The 13778-nt window shown below is 46.5% G+C and overlaps 1 protein-coding gene across 1 annotated transcript in view; it reads right to left on the bottom strand.

Annotated features, from left to right (window-relative positions):
- MAML2 (mastermind like transcriptional coactivator 2) overlaps nucleotides 1-13778 on the bottom strand; it is a 161070-nt gene that overhangs the window by 19840 nt on the left and 127452 nt on the right. The gene's annotated exons all lie outside the window — the stretch shown is intronic.

Raw genomic sequence — 13778 nt, 5'->3', positions numbered from 1 at the left:
TTTAAAAAAACGTAATGAAATGATACTTGTGTGTGTGTAGATGAACAAGAAAGGAGCGGAGAGAGAAAGAAAATATTCTGACACTGTCATGTTCTTAAGAGATTAAAGTAATCTTTTATACGGCACGGAGGAACTGAGATAGAGAAGGAAAGATTACTCGAGCCATGAGTAATGTGCGTTTGCATGACTCAGTTGTTTCATTTACGCTGCCTCTTTGCCATAATCATGCACAATTTCTTCCAGGGAAGGGAGAAAATGTGGCTGAAAGGAATTGTCTTTTAAAAAGCAGGGAGGAGGAGGAGGAGGAGGAGAGCGGGAGGTAAAATTATCTTTCCCACCTTACAGTAAATAAAAAGATATTTGAGGCCTGATATAATACATGCCTGACTGGTGATTGTCCTCTTTTGCAGAGTTTGGAAATTAACAACAGAAAAAGTTGCTCGCTTCCCTCTCTCCTTTCAGTCACCCCAACCACAGGTATGCATGCCAGCGTTTCATTACACATTCTTCTCATGCTCAAGGCCTGACAGTGAGATCATATCTACATTTTGTCCTGCTGAGGCCATCCTCGGTTCGTTCCAGCAATCCAAAAAGAGGGGTGGGTGGGAGGGAGAAATAAAGACAACATGGGGCAACAGTTATTCTTAGGAACTGTGTTAACTGTCGGGCACCCAGAGGTTTTACATTGTGCCATCTTTCTGCTCGCATTGTGACGAAAGGGCAATCATTCAGTGGGAGAGTACAGTGGCAGTACCTCGGTTTAAGAACAGCCCTGTTTACGAACCATTCGGTTTACGAACTCCGCAAAACCGGAAGTAGCGTCCTGGTTTGCGAACTTTACCTCGGTCTAAGAACGGAAGCCGAACGGTGGAAGGGCACCGGCAGCAGGAGGCCTCATTAGGGAAAGCACGCCTCGGTTTAAGAACGGCTTTGGTTTAAGAACGGGCTTCCGGAACGGATTAAGTTCGTAAACTGAGGTACCACTGTTCATGCTTTCAAACGCAGAAGATACCAGGTACAATACTTGGGCTTTCCGCATAGGACTCTGGGTTTGAAACGTCAGTGTAGGAACCCAGGGGTAAGGAATCTCAGGGTCAGGGCCAGCCCTACGATGAGGCAGAGTGAGGCAGCTGCCTCAGGTGGCAGTTGCTGAGGAGCGGGGTGTGGCCAGAGCTATGAGAGCCCTGTACCACCTGCAACAGCCTGCTGCCCTCAAGTGCAGTGGAAGACATTGTCCTTTCATTAGTACTGGAGTAAGGTTCAACTAACAGTCCAATTGGCTTCCGTGTGTGCCTTGGGGAAGGGCGCCATCTTGTCCGTTGCCTCAGGCAATGACCCTTGTGGTCCCTTCCAGTTCTACAACCTAGTGGACAAAGGTAACGAGTTGTATCTGTTATTCCATCCGCATTTTCATCCAATGATGCCCACCAATGGAATTTGGCCCCTGGAAAGCTGCCTATGACAAAATGCGGCCCTTGGGCTGGAAATTTTTCTCATCAAACAGGGGCTTGCACTACAAGGTCTTCAATACCCTGATCCACACTACAGTTCTATTGCTGTTGTTGTTTAGTCGTGTCCGACTCTCCGTGACCCCATGGACCAGAGCACGCCCGGCACTCCGGTCTTCCACTGTCTCCCGCAGTTTGGTCAAACTCATGCTGGTCACTTCAAGAACTCTGTCCAACCATCCTCTGTCATCCCCTTCTCCTTGTGCCCTCCATCTTTCCCAACATCAGGGGCTTTTCCAGGGAGTCTTCTCTACTCATGAGGTGGCCAAAGTATTGGAGCCTCAGCTTCAGGATCTGTCCTTCCAGTGAGCACTCAGGGCTGATTTCCTTCAGAATGGATAGGTTTGATCTTCTTGCAGTCCATGAAACTCTCAAGAGTCTCCTCCAGCACCATAACTCAAAAGCATCAATTCTTCGGCGATTAACCTTCTTTATGGTCCAGCTCTCACTTCCATACATCACTAATGGGAAAACCATAGCTTTAACTATTCGGACCTTTGTTGGCAAGGTGATGTCTCTGGTAGTTTAAAACCCATTTATTTCAATGAGTTTAATCATGGCTAAGCCTGTATACAACCTGTGCTTTTCAACAACATGCCTGGGATCCCTGGTCGGTTAACAGCTCCCCGACTAGTGCTTTCAGGGCCCTCCCCCGTGCAAAACATGTGCTCTGCACCACTGAGCTTTGATCCCCTTCCAAGCTTGTACATCAACTCAACAGAAAAGATAGCATCAGCATGCAGCTAAAATCAACAAATGACTCTGGTAGCCTTCAGGTGACAAAGCAATAAGTCCAAAAGATCTCAGCGATGAGTTTAACCTTCTCCCCGCTCTCTAATCTCTGTTTCTCCAATTTACAATGCCTAACATAGTCTAGATATATGGGACCAGGGAAGAAGAACCCTGCTTTAAGGGGCTCCTTGCAAGAAGCAACTGAAATCAAATCCCCAATGCAATCAAAGAAAGATTCCTAATCTTCTCCAACTTAAACCTTTCGCCCTTGAGCTCTGCTTGGTGGTTTCCTTGAAGTATCTCTTGGGTTGGAATCTGTTGGAATCATGGTGCTTCTTGACTAGGTGGATCTTGGTTTTGATCCAGCAGGTATCTTCCTATGTCAGGCTGCATCTGGAATACTGTGTCCAGGTCTGGTGTGCATGGATCACATTTTAAGAAGGGCATTGATAAACGAAGGGGAAGGAGCTTTGCATTCAGAGGGTCCCAAATTTAATCCCTGGCATCCGCAGGTAGGGCCGGAAAACTATCCTGCCTGAAACCCTGTATTTTCTAGCTGAAAATAGTGGAAAGCACACAGACCCTCCAAGTGTCCCTATTTTCCAGGGATGTCCCTGATTTAGAGAAGCTGTCCTAGTTTCTGATTTGATCCTGGAATGTCCCACTTTTCCATAGGATGTCCCTATTTTAATTGAAGAAATGTTGGAGGGCGTGGAGTTATCTCACCCCCAAGCTGTCTGAAGGCAATCCTGTATAGGGAAGGTTTTTTTTTAAAGTTTAATGCTTAATTATTTTTTTTATATATGTTGGAAGCTGCCCAGAGCAGCTGGGGCAACCCAGTAAGTATCTTAAAAAGCAGAGACATCACCTTGCCAACAAAGTTCCGTATAGTAAAAGCTATGGTTTCCCCAGTAGTGATGTATGGAAGTGAGAGCTGGACCATAAAGAAGGCTGATCGCCGAAGAATTGATGCTTTTGAATTATGGTGCTGGAGGAGACTCTTGAGAGTCCCATGGACTGCAAGAAGATCAAACCGATCCATTCTTAAGGAAATCAGCCCTGAGTGCTCACTGGAAGGAGAGATCCTGAAGCTGAGGCTCCAAGACTTTGGCCACCTCATGAGAAGAGAAGACTCCCTGGAAAAGACCCTGATGTTGGGAAAGATGGAGGGCACAAGGAGAAGGGGACGACAGAGGATGAGATGGTTGGACAGTGTTCTCGAAGCTACCAGCATGAGTTTGACCAAACTGCGGGAGGCAGTGGAAGACAGGAGTGCCTGGCGTGCTCTGGTCCATGGGGTTACGAAGAGTCGGGACATGACTAAATGACTAAGCAACAACAACAACACCACAATGGCTTCCTATGTTCTGCAGCGCAACATTTGGGTTGCATAAACACGACATATTCAAAGCACATTTCCACACTGGCAAAGAACCCTGGGAACAGTATAGTTCATTAAGGGCCGCTGGGAAGTGTAGTTCTGTGAGGAGTGAACTGCATGTCCCAGGATTCCTTTGGGAGCATGTGCGTTTTAAATGCAGAGCATCTGCACAGCTCAAACATTGGCTGTCCAACTTTCCTTACAATTCTGTTCCTGATGTTTTCCGAAAACGCCGCTTGCGGCCGGCAGGTGGCGCCTGCCTCCAACATCTCGCAGAGCTCTTATTTTGTGCCAGAGGCAATTAAGACATCTCTTATTATAATTGTTCCGTGTTCATTTTTCTCCTGCCGTCTTGTTTATTTTTTCCCTCCCACTTAATCTATGGGAAAAAAGACTTTCTCTTTCTCTCCCTCCTCTCTCTCTCTCTGTGCGCGCGGAAACAATAATACGCCGGTTTCCATCTCTCTTCTTCGCTGCCTGCTAAGTTTTCTCTCCCTGGGCCTAAGCTGACATCACAGGCACGCAGGTATTCAGGAAGGCCAACCGCAAGTTTAAAAATAGCTGGGAGCTGACTTAACCGTTCGGATCAGGGCACTTCACCTTTTCACTCTATTTGTTGAAGCAAATTGCTGAGTTTCCCTGGAAGCGGGTTATGTAACCTAGATCGTAGTGGAAGGAGGAAACACAAAGCAGAATTGGAAGACGCAGACCCTGCTCCCCAAACACCCACCACGAAAGCAGGCGCTGCAGACAGCAAGAAAAGGGGCAGCTTTGAAGAGAGCCACCTTTCTCCGCGCCTGGTTGTACGTAGACTCTCCCTCTCCCCTTTTTTCCTTCAGTCAATGAAGACATGGGTGTGATTGAATGGCTTCTAATGTTTAATGACACGTTTGCTCCCGTGCCTTGCAAACTTTACACATGGCTGCACTGATCTCTTCCCAGCCAATCCCAGAGGCCAAATTCTTTTGTGCCGACACAAAGGAAACAGGGAGGAGATGGGGTGTGTGAGCACCATGAGGTCCTTCTAGGGTGGGGTGGAGAAAGCTTCTCAAAGTGGATTTATTTATTTTTTAAAAAATGGACTTGGGGAGTGAATCCGGTTTGGAACAGATTTCAGCCACTCCAGTCTGGTCTGAAAGAATCTGAATCAGGCTTCTTGGATGTCCCAAGGACCTGATTTTATTTAGGGCTTTTCCCACGGCAGGGTGGTCGCCTATGTTGTAAGAAAATCAGGGTCAAAGAGGAGAATAAAGGAAAATGACCATACCAATGTCAAATATATAATATTCTGCTTTAATATCCTACAAGAATGTAAGCTGCGCCTTGGACTTCGAGAAACGTATCTTCTGAATGTGCCGTTCACTAAGAATATACCTTCTTTTTGCTGTATCTTTCCATTGACTTCCAGAACATATATAAATCTATGTTTGGTCTAAATGCTGTATCTTTTTCCTGAATGTATCAAAATGTATCTTCTATCTAAATGTATTTTTCTCCCACTCTCATCGCCTAGAGAATGTACCTTAATGCTACAACCACTTGTTTCAAAGGTATTTGATTATTTGATTCAAATGTGCTTGAGTGTATACGTTTATGTACCCTCTTGAAGAAGTGTTTTCTTTGTACTAGAAAATGTAGCTAGAGAAACGTGTATGTGTGTGTGTGTAATTTGCAAATGTGCCTGCGTATAAGCACAAATGTTTACACACAGATGTGCATTCAAACAGGAGTGGGCGTGGGTTTCTCGGCTGCGGACTGAGCGCTGTCTCCCCACTCCTGCAATGTGGCTGCTTTGCACGTTGCCAAAAATAAAACTGCATGGACTATATTGAGACTGTTGGATTCAGTGGGTCTCCTCTAAGCACGATGTAAATTGGAAGCAGACCAACAGAGATGCAACACTGCTACATCTGATGGAGGTTATGGCTTCCAGCCATGGCAGCTATGTTCTACCACCACTAGTGGAGGCATAAGTGGGGAGACTGCTACATTCGGGAGAGGGGCTGAAGCCTGCATTGTCACCTCCACACCATCAATGTTGTGTCTAATAGGCAAAGGACCCCTGGACGGTTAAGGCTAGTGGAATTTGACTTTGGGGTACGGCGCTCATCCCTGCTTTCAGGCAGAGGGAGCCAGCATTTGTTTGCAGACAGCCTTTCCTGGTCATGTGTCCAGCATGACTAAACTGCTTCTGGCACAACAGGACACCGTGACGGAAGCCAGAGCGCATGGAAACGCCATTTACCTTCCCGCCACTGGCGTGCTTTCGAACTGCTAGGTTGGCAGGAACTGGGACAGCAATGGGAGCTCACTCCGTTGCGGGGATTCGAACCACCAACCTTATGATCAGCAAGCCCAAGAGGCTCTATGGTTTAGACCATGGGTAGGCAAACTAAGGCCCGGGGGCTAGATGCGGCCCAATTGCCTTCTAAATCCAGCCCGTGGACAGTCCAGGAATCAGCGTGTTTTTACATGAGTAGAATGGTGTCCTTTTATTTAAAATGCATCTCTTGGTTATTTGTGGGGCCTGCCTGGTGTTTGTACATGAGTAGAATGTGTGCTTTTATTTAAAATGCATCTCTGGGTTATTTGTGAGTCCTGCCTGGTGTTTTTACATGAGTAGAATGTGTCCTTTTATTTAAAATGCATCTCTGGGTTATTTGTGAGGCCTGCCTGGTGTTTTTACATGAGTAGAATGTGTGATTTTATTTAAAATGCATCTCTGGGTTATTTGTGGGGCATAGGAATTTGTTCATTTTTTTAAAAAAAATAAAATAGTCCAGCCCCCTCACAAGGTCTGAGGGACAGTGGACCGGCCCCCTGCTGAAAAAAGTTTGCTGACCCCTAGTTTAGACCACAGCCACCCGCATCCCTATGGGGGAATACTTCATCCCCTTTCCTCAAATGAGAGGGCAGACCAATTTTTTGTTGAAACCAACACACTCCTTGGAAGTCAGATGCAAAGTCTGAATGACTGTTAAAAAAAATGTTTTGGTTTCGGCAGGCCAGCAAGTCTATTATGTTAGCAACCGTCTCGCCACAATCACCGTGAACACAAAAGCTATCACATAATCCCCTTGCTCTGTGTGAGATAAGTACAGTTGCGATAAATGAAGTACTTCTTTTTCTCGAGGATTAAATCTCCTTTTAGAGGTAGCTTTTGTTTCTGTTTCTGATCGTCCTTTTTAATCAGCACAGATTGAGAATCAAAACAGACCCATAAAAGGCTTTAAACACACATACACACGCACAAACATTTTGCACACATTTCTCTTAAGGTATCAATAGATGCCTTCTGCTGTTGGCCACACAGAGCTTTCGCCAAACCATATAAAACATGTCACGGTTTTGTGCCACAGGTTTTGAAACAGCCTTTAGGCATCTGTTGGCATTTGTATAATAAACGAAACAATTCTTTCCCTCCCGTTTCCTACTTTAGGGTGGTGATGGGAATTAGCAGAATCAACAGGAGATGGATGACTTCAAATCATGACCGAACAAGGGGTGATTCTTGTCACCCTGCCATTTTTTGAGGAGAGTGGCCAAGAGACAGGGTTTCCCTTCAGACTGCAGAACACGGAGGAAGAAGACATGACCTTCCAGATGTTGTTGGACTAACAACCTCCTTCAGCTCTAGGCCACCAGCCACCATAGCCAATGGTCAAGGATGTTGGGAGCTGTAGTCCACAGAAACTTCCGGAATGCCACAAATTCTCTACCTATGGTGTGGAATAAAATGGATCCGAAGTTATGAGAAAGGCAATTCTGGCTCAACCTCAGGAAGAACTTTTGACTGTTCCGACGGTGGAACGGACTCCCTCTCGGGATATGGTGGACTCTCCTTCACTGGAAGTTTTTAAGCAGAGGTTGTATGGCCATTATGTCATGGTTGCTTGAGTTGAGATTTTTGTGTCACAGGAGGTTGGACTAGAGGGCCCTTGGGTCCCTTCCAACTCTACAATTCTACGATTCTAAATAGAGTGGGCTCGAGACAGTGATCCCATGTGGTAAGGTTGCATGTTAAGATGCATTAAAAACCTGCTCACACATACCCTCCGACATTTCTCCGATGAAAATAGGGACGTACCAAGGAAAAGCGGGATCAAATCAGAAAATGGAAAATCGGCTTCCGGAAATCCGAGACTGTCCCTGGAAAATAGGGACACTGGGAAAGTTTGCTAATGTTCTGCAGGACTATTTATTGATTTCATTACACCAGCAATCAATCCTATGGTCCAACAGGCCACAGGAAGATACACAGGAAGATGCTGGATCTAGCTCAGGCTTGTCTACACTGACTGGCAGCTGGTCTCCAGGGTCTCGGGTAAGGAATCCTGCCCAGCCCTTCCTGAAGATGTTGGGGATTGATCCTGGAGCCTTCTGAATGCTTCTGAGATATGTCCCTTCCCCTAAGAGGGTGGGGTGGGGGAGAGACAGACAGACATGGAAGAAAGCTGCATTCCAGTTACAGCAGTCTTGCCATGTGAGACATATCTTCCCTGTAGGGTTTCAGCTTAGGATGTGGTCTTGGCAGCGTTTATCAATGCTGGGGGTGAGACAGGAGAGGGTTCATTTCTCCAATTTAGTGGCAAGCCTGGACTTGGCCGGAAGCCATGGAGGAGTGAAGCAAATGTTGCTTCGTCAACCTTCCTTTGTCCCAGAAAGAAAACAATTTCTGGCAACTTTTTAGACCCAAGTATGCTCACTTCATGCGAAGTAAAAGCAAGAAATAGAAAGGAAAATTAAAAAGGGGGGAGGGAATGGGAAAAGAAAAGGTGGAGGCAGAAATTGCCAGGCAAACCAGTGATTCAGGTTTACAAGAAATAGTGTTGCTCACAAATGAGTAAGTGATATTCTGAGTCGGAATGATTTATAGCTAAAGACATTTCTCAAGGTAAAGTTCAGTATGGAAGGGCAACGTTTGATTGCCTCTGTAGTAGACAAGAGGTTGGGAACCCACACCCCCAATCAGCATGTGGAACCACAGAGCAATATTATTTTCGCTCCAGCAGAGCCACTTGTTCCATGCGTAGCACTGGGAAATCTGGCAAGCAAGACATTGGGAAGTGTGCACCTTTCGCTCTAGAAAGCAGCTGAAAAACTTCTGAGTCAGCCCTGGTTCCCATTACGATGGTGGCACTGGCAGCTCTTGAAATAAATAGGTCTGCTACTCGGGTGGAGCGCAGGCGTCTCCCAGCATTAGGGGCACCCAAGTCTCATTTCTGATATTAATTTTTTTGGCAAATACAGGAATTGCGACTCATTGCTGCTTCCAGGATATACACACGTCATTACTGCCGGCAACCTCATGCCCAACTTTAACCAAGAGCAGCTGTTAATTCTTAAGAGTGACCACTTATCCCCACAAAAAGGCAACGAAAGAGGTCACAGTTCTGCATAGAATTTACATTTGCTGATTTATAGACAGAGAAGCATTTTTTTGTTTGTAATTGCAGTCATTTAAATAGCAATGCAGGGCCTCTCACCACTGAGAGCTGGTCTGAGCAGGCCCATTCTGCTGTCTGGGTGCTAAGTAAAAAGGTAAAGGGACCCCTGACCATTAGGTCCAGTCGTGGCCGACTCTGGGGTTGCGGCGCTCATCTCACTTTATTGGCCGAGGGAGCTGGCGTTTGTCTGCAGACAGCTTCTGGGTCATGTGACCAGCATGACTAAGCTGCTTCTGGCGAACCAGAGCAGCGCACGGAAAGCCCGTTTACCTTCCTGTCGGAGCGGTACCTATTTATCTACTTGCACCTTGACGTGCTTTCGAACTGCTAGGCTGGCAGAAGCAGGGACTGAGCAACGGGAGCTCACCCCATTGCGGGGATTCAAACCGCCGACCTTCTGATCAGCAAGTCCTAGGCTCTGTGGTTTAACCCACAGCGCCACCCATGTCCCCCGGGTGCTAAGTATCTGAGGGCAATTTCAAGGCCTCTCCTTTCTCTTCTTAGGGTTGTTTTATCTTTAAAGCAGACTTGGACTGGACAGCCCTTCAAATAGAGGACACTGCAGGAGTCAGGGCTTAGCGTCTTCCCTTTCCTGTAGGTAGGAGATTAGGTCTTCAAAGGTTCTTCCAGATTTTATTACTATTTTTCAGGTGGGATTCAATCACACGCTGGCAAATTTAGGTCGATTGGTTTAGCGCAACAAACTTGTTATGACAGGAATAGCACTTGGCTGCTTCATCTAACCTCACCGCAAACTAATCAGAACGAATGCTCAATAAATAGCACCCACATCCTCATCATACAATTAAGGCACAGTGAGACCACTTACAGAATCGAGGGAGAATTGCTCAATATACAGGCCGCCCAGAAGCAACCTGAGACATAGCGTTATCCTAAACCTCATCCCCAAATTTAACCATGTGTAACTGTTACCCTTGGCCCTCTGAGCTGCCATAGTGATGGTTTAGAAGCATCTTCTTGAGCAGTAAAAGCATTTTCAGTCTCTGACTGGTCCTGTCAACCCAGGCTGCCTCCCCAGACAGGAAGGCTAGAAAAAAAAACTCCCCGAATGAGCTGGGAATTTGTCTGGGCAACACCAACTTTCCTGGTTCTCCTGTATTTCTGTTTTGGGTACCATTTGCACCTTGACAACAAGAGACCCAGTGTGGGGCCGTGGTTAGGTGCGCTGAGTTTCTACGGAAACAGCAGAGAATAAAATAATTATAATCCACTGGAAACAGAACATGTGTTTATACCAAGCAATGACCAGATATGCCTTTCATCTCAAGTGCGCGCGCGCGCACACACACACAAAATAGTTAATGAGTTTCTACTTTTCGGCTGTGAGAGAAATTCCACGGTTACACCTCCCGAGGGATTTGTGAAAGTGTTACCTCAAAACATCAAACATACATATCTGAAGGATTTTCCCCCCGTTTGCTATTAAGTCTTCTAAAACTGCCGTGTTAATGAGCCTTTTTTCTCTGATGAAGGAAAATGATACTTTCTCCCTCAAGGCTTGAAGCAACATTTAGAGAATGGAAAGACAATAGCTGTGCAATGGCTGAGAGTCTGTGCTTTATGGAAGTATAACGCCCCAGATTTCATTTTTGTATTCTTTAGTTGGAGGAGAACTACAAAAGGCCTTTGTCAGAGGAAACCCGCCAATCAGAGAATGGTCCTTCCTCTTCCTCTGTGATACCAATCTGGTGCCCCCAGACCAAGGATTTGGTACATTTTTGATTCAGTTTTCCTTTCAACGCAGATCGATCAAATTCACACCCCCCCAAAAAAAATAGGAGAAGCAAAACATAGCCTCCCCCCCACCCCATGCACATTTATTCAAATGCTGGGATTCAATTCGTCAACCACTGTTGTTGTTTTTTTAAAATGCACAAATTAGGTAAAAGTGTGTAAATGTATGACAAAATTAGTGAAGAAACACACACAAAGATACATTATACTGAGAGAAACTGCTTGCAGAAATGCGTACGTTAGTCAAAATTGCACGCAACAAGCTGTTTGCTAGAAATTGAGAAGAATTTTCATGAGTGTTAAATAAAAAAAATCATAGAATTGTAGAGTGAGAAGAGGAGCTTAAGTGGTGGAAATTTGGGGGTGCTGAGGAACAATTAATTACCATTTTTAATCAGTGATCAAGCCATTAAGTAATGGATATTACCAATTATGTTTTTTTAAAAATAAAAAGTGGATTTAGAACTCTGTCTATCCTTGGACTTGCTCGGCTGTCTTGGGCAATTTCCCATCCTCAAAATGATACTCAGACCTCCTAGAGCTGCCATGGAGGTGAGAAAAATACCCGAACACGTTAGAAGTGTAGTTCAGCCAAGAAACTAACAGCTCGATCCTGTAAGCTGGTTGCTGAAACAACAGATCACAATGAAGTGCAGCGTAGCAGCTCAAAGACCGGATGATGAATCAGAAAATCCCTGGGTCAAGTATCACCTCAGCAATGAGCTCACTATAAGGCCTTTGGCAATCCTTTATGAACGTCAGTGACCCCCCTCCATTTCAAAACAGCTCCCTCTAATACCAAACTCTGGGGATGTGTGCCAACAGGGCTGGAGCAAAAACAGGGTGACTGTTTGTGTGGGATCAGCATGTTCGAGGTATGTGTGCGTGTGGCTGCTGAGGCTTGCAGAAGTACAGTACCCCAAGCAGTTTTAACCGTCAACCCCTCTTTCCCTGAGGGACTCTGGGAATTGTAGCTCCGTGGAGGGGAATGAGGGAGGGGTCTACTAACAACACCCAGGACCCTTTAACAAACCACAGTTCCCAGAATCCTTTGGGGGAAGCCATGAGCGTTTAAAGCCATGTTGCGGCGCTTTAAACGCAGCCACAAGCCTTGCAAGAGCAAACCAAGATGAATGCTGAACAAACAGGTTATCCTAAGGGGTCCTTCGTTCTTTTGAACGGCACATCCTCTTCTAAGCCACTTTTGGGTGTTTTCAAAGCAGAAAAAGGAATGAACTCCCTTAGCATACTTCCTACCATGCGGGACCATTGTGGTTTAACCACAACGGCTGAAAAAGATTGCGAGGTTAACAGGGAAACGTGTCTGGGTTTTTGTTTTGTTTTGCAGATGCTAGCTCCTGGATCCGGGCCTTGAGTATATAAACACTCTTCTCATCGATAGAAGGGGCTTCCCTCCTGTTTCACATACTGACACAGATCCACATCTTTCCTAGCCGCCTGCTCGGACTTCTCACAGTCGTCTCGACCAATCAGGGTTGGGATCCAGTCCCTGGGGACGACTCAGGCATCCCACTTTGGCAGAGGCTCTCATTCCCATGGAAGGAAGCGCCGTTTTTACACCCTCCGCAGCATTCGACATTAGATGGCCACATTCTCATACGTTCTTGCTCATTTCCTCACAAACGCTTTTCCTCAGCAAGAGGAGGCAAATCACCCTGCGCAGAGCAAAGGAATGTCCACCCCCCTACCCCATTTTGCTGAAAAGTAAATCAATGACAAGAAAGCATTAAAGCTGCCTTCAGCTACGCTGTACTGTACTGCATTGGAAAAACCTGGGCTTGCAAGGTCTTTTCACATTTTTCACTTGCCCGTGTGTGGTGGGATGGGTGACACATGAATACCGGAGATTAGCTAGTCCCAGCCCCCTGATGATTCAGGAAAACCCATGATTACAACGTCCCTGACAGGTAGCCCATCCAAGCTCTGCTTACAGACCTTGAGCGAAGGAGATCCTGCCACCTCCTGTAGTAAAGGTAAAGGTAAAGGTAAAGGGACCCCTGACCATTAATTCCAGTCGTGACCGACTCTGGGGTTCCGGTGCTCATCTTGCTTTATTGGCCGAGGGAGCTGGCGTACAGCCAGCATGTGGCCAGCATGACTAAGCCGCTTCTGGTGAACCAGAGCAGCGCATGGAAACACCGTTTACCTTCCCACCGGAGTGGTACCTATTTATCTACTTGCGCTTTGACATGCTTTCGAACTGCTAGGTTGGCAGGAGCAGGGACCAAGCAACGGGAGCTCACCCCATCGCAGGGATTCGAACCGCCAACCTTCTGATCGGCAAGTCCTAGGCTCTGTGGTTTAACCCACAGCGCCACCCGCGTCCCAAGCTCTCCTGTGATAGGTCTGCCTCAAAAGACCATACAGCTCCGTAGTGTTCTAATATTTGGCGAAAGTGCCCTTTGTTATCATTTGAACAACCGTAAAACAAATCAGCTTGATCATTTGTGAGACAACTTTCCAAATAAAGGATGAAGCAAATGTGTCTCCAGGAGAGAGGACTCATATTAGTCGGTCCAGAAGAAAACCTTTTCAATTTTCACAATCAGCTTGGGCTGATCTTCGTACTCTCCGAGGGGCTCTGCTTACGAGGGACCCCACCCCCTTTTCTGCTTCTCGGCCCTGCTCAGATGGGCACTCCCTTTGTTGCAGTTTTGCAGCGTCCCTTTATTTAAGTCAAATAAACATTTAAGGCAGGAATGAGCACAAAGGCTACACAAATCAGTGGGGGGGGGGGAGGCAGCCTGCCCTGGAAGTGGGCAGCGCCAGAGGCAGCACCCCTCCCTCATCCACACAGACATACAACTTCCCCCACACCCTCTGATTCACACCCAGAGATCACGACTTTTCCTGCTCTCTCTCTCTGACACACAACCTTTCCTTCCCTGTCTGTCTCCCCCATTCTTTTCCCCCACCCCTCACACTATAAACTTC

Source organism: Podarcis liolepis (genome assembly GCF_965112155.1).
Source record: "Podarcis liolepis genome assembly, chromosome: 4".
NCBI classification, from domain to species: Eukaryota; Metazoa; Chordata; class Lepidosauria; order Squamata; family Lacertidae; genus Podarcis; species Podarcis liolepis.
Note: the sequence above shows the minus strand (reverse complement) of the source record. Positions and strands in the feature narration are given on the sequence as shown.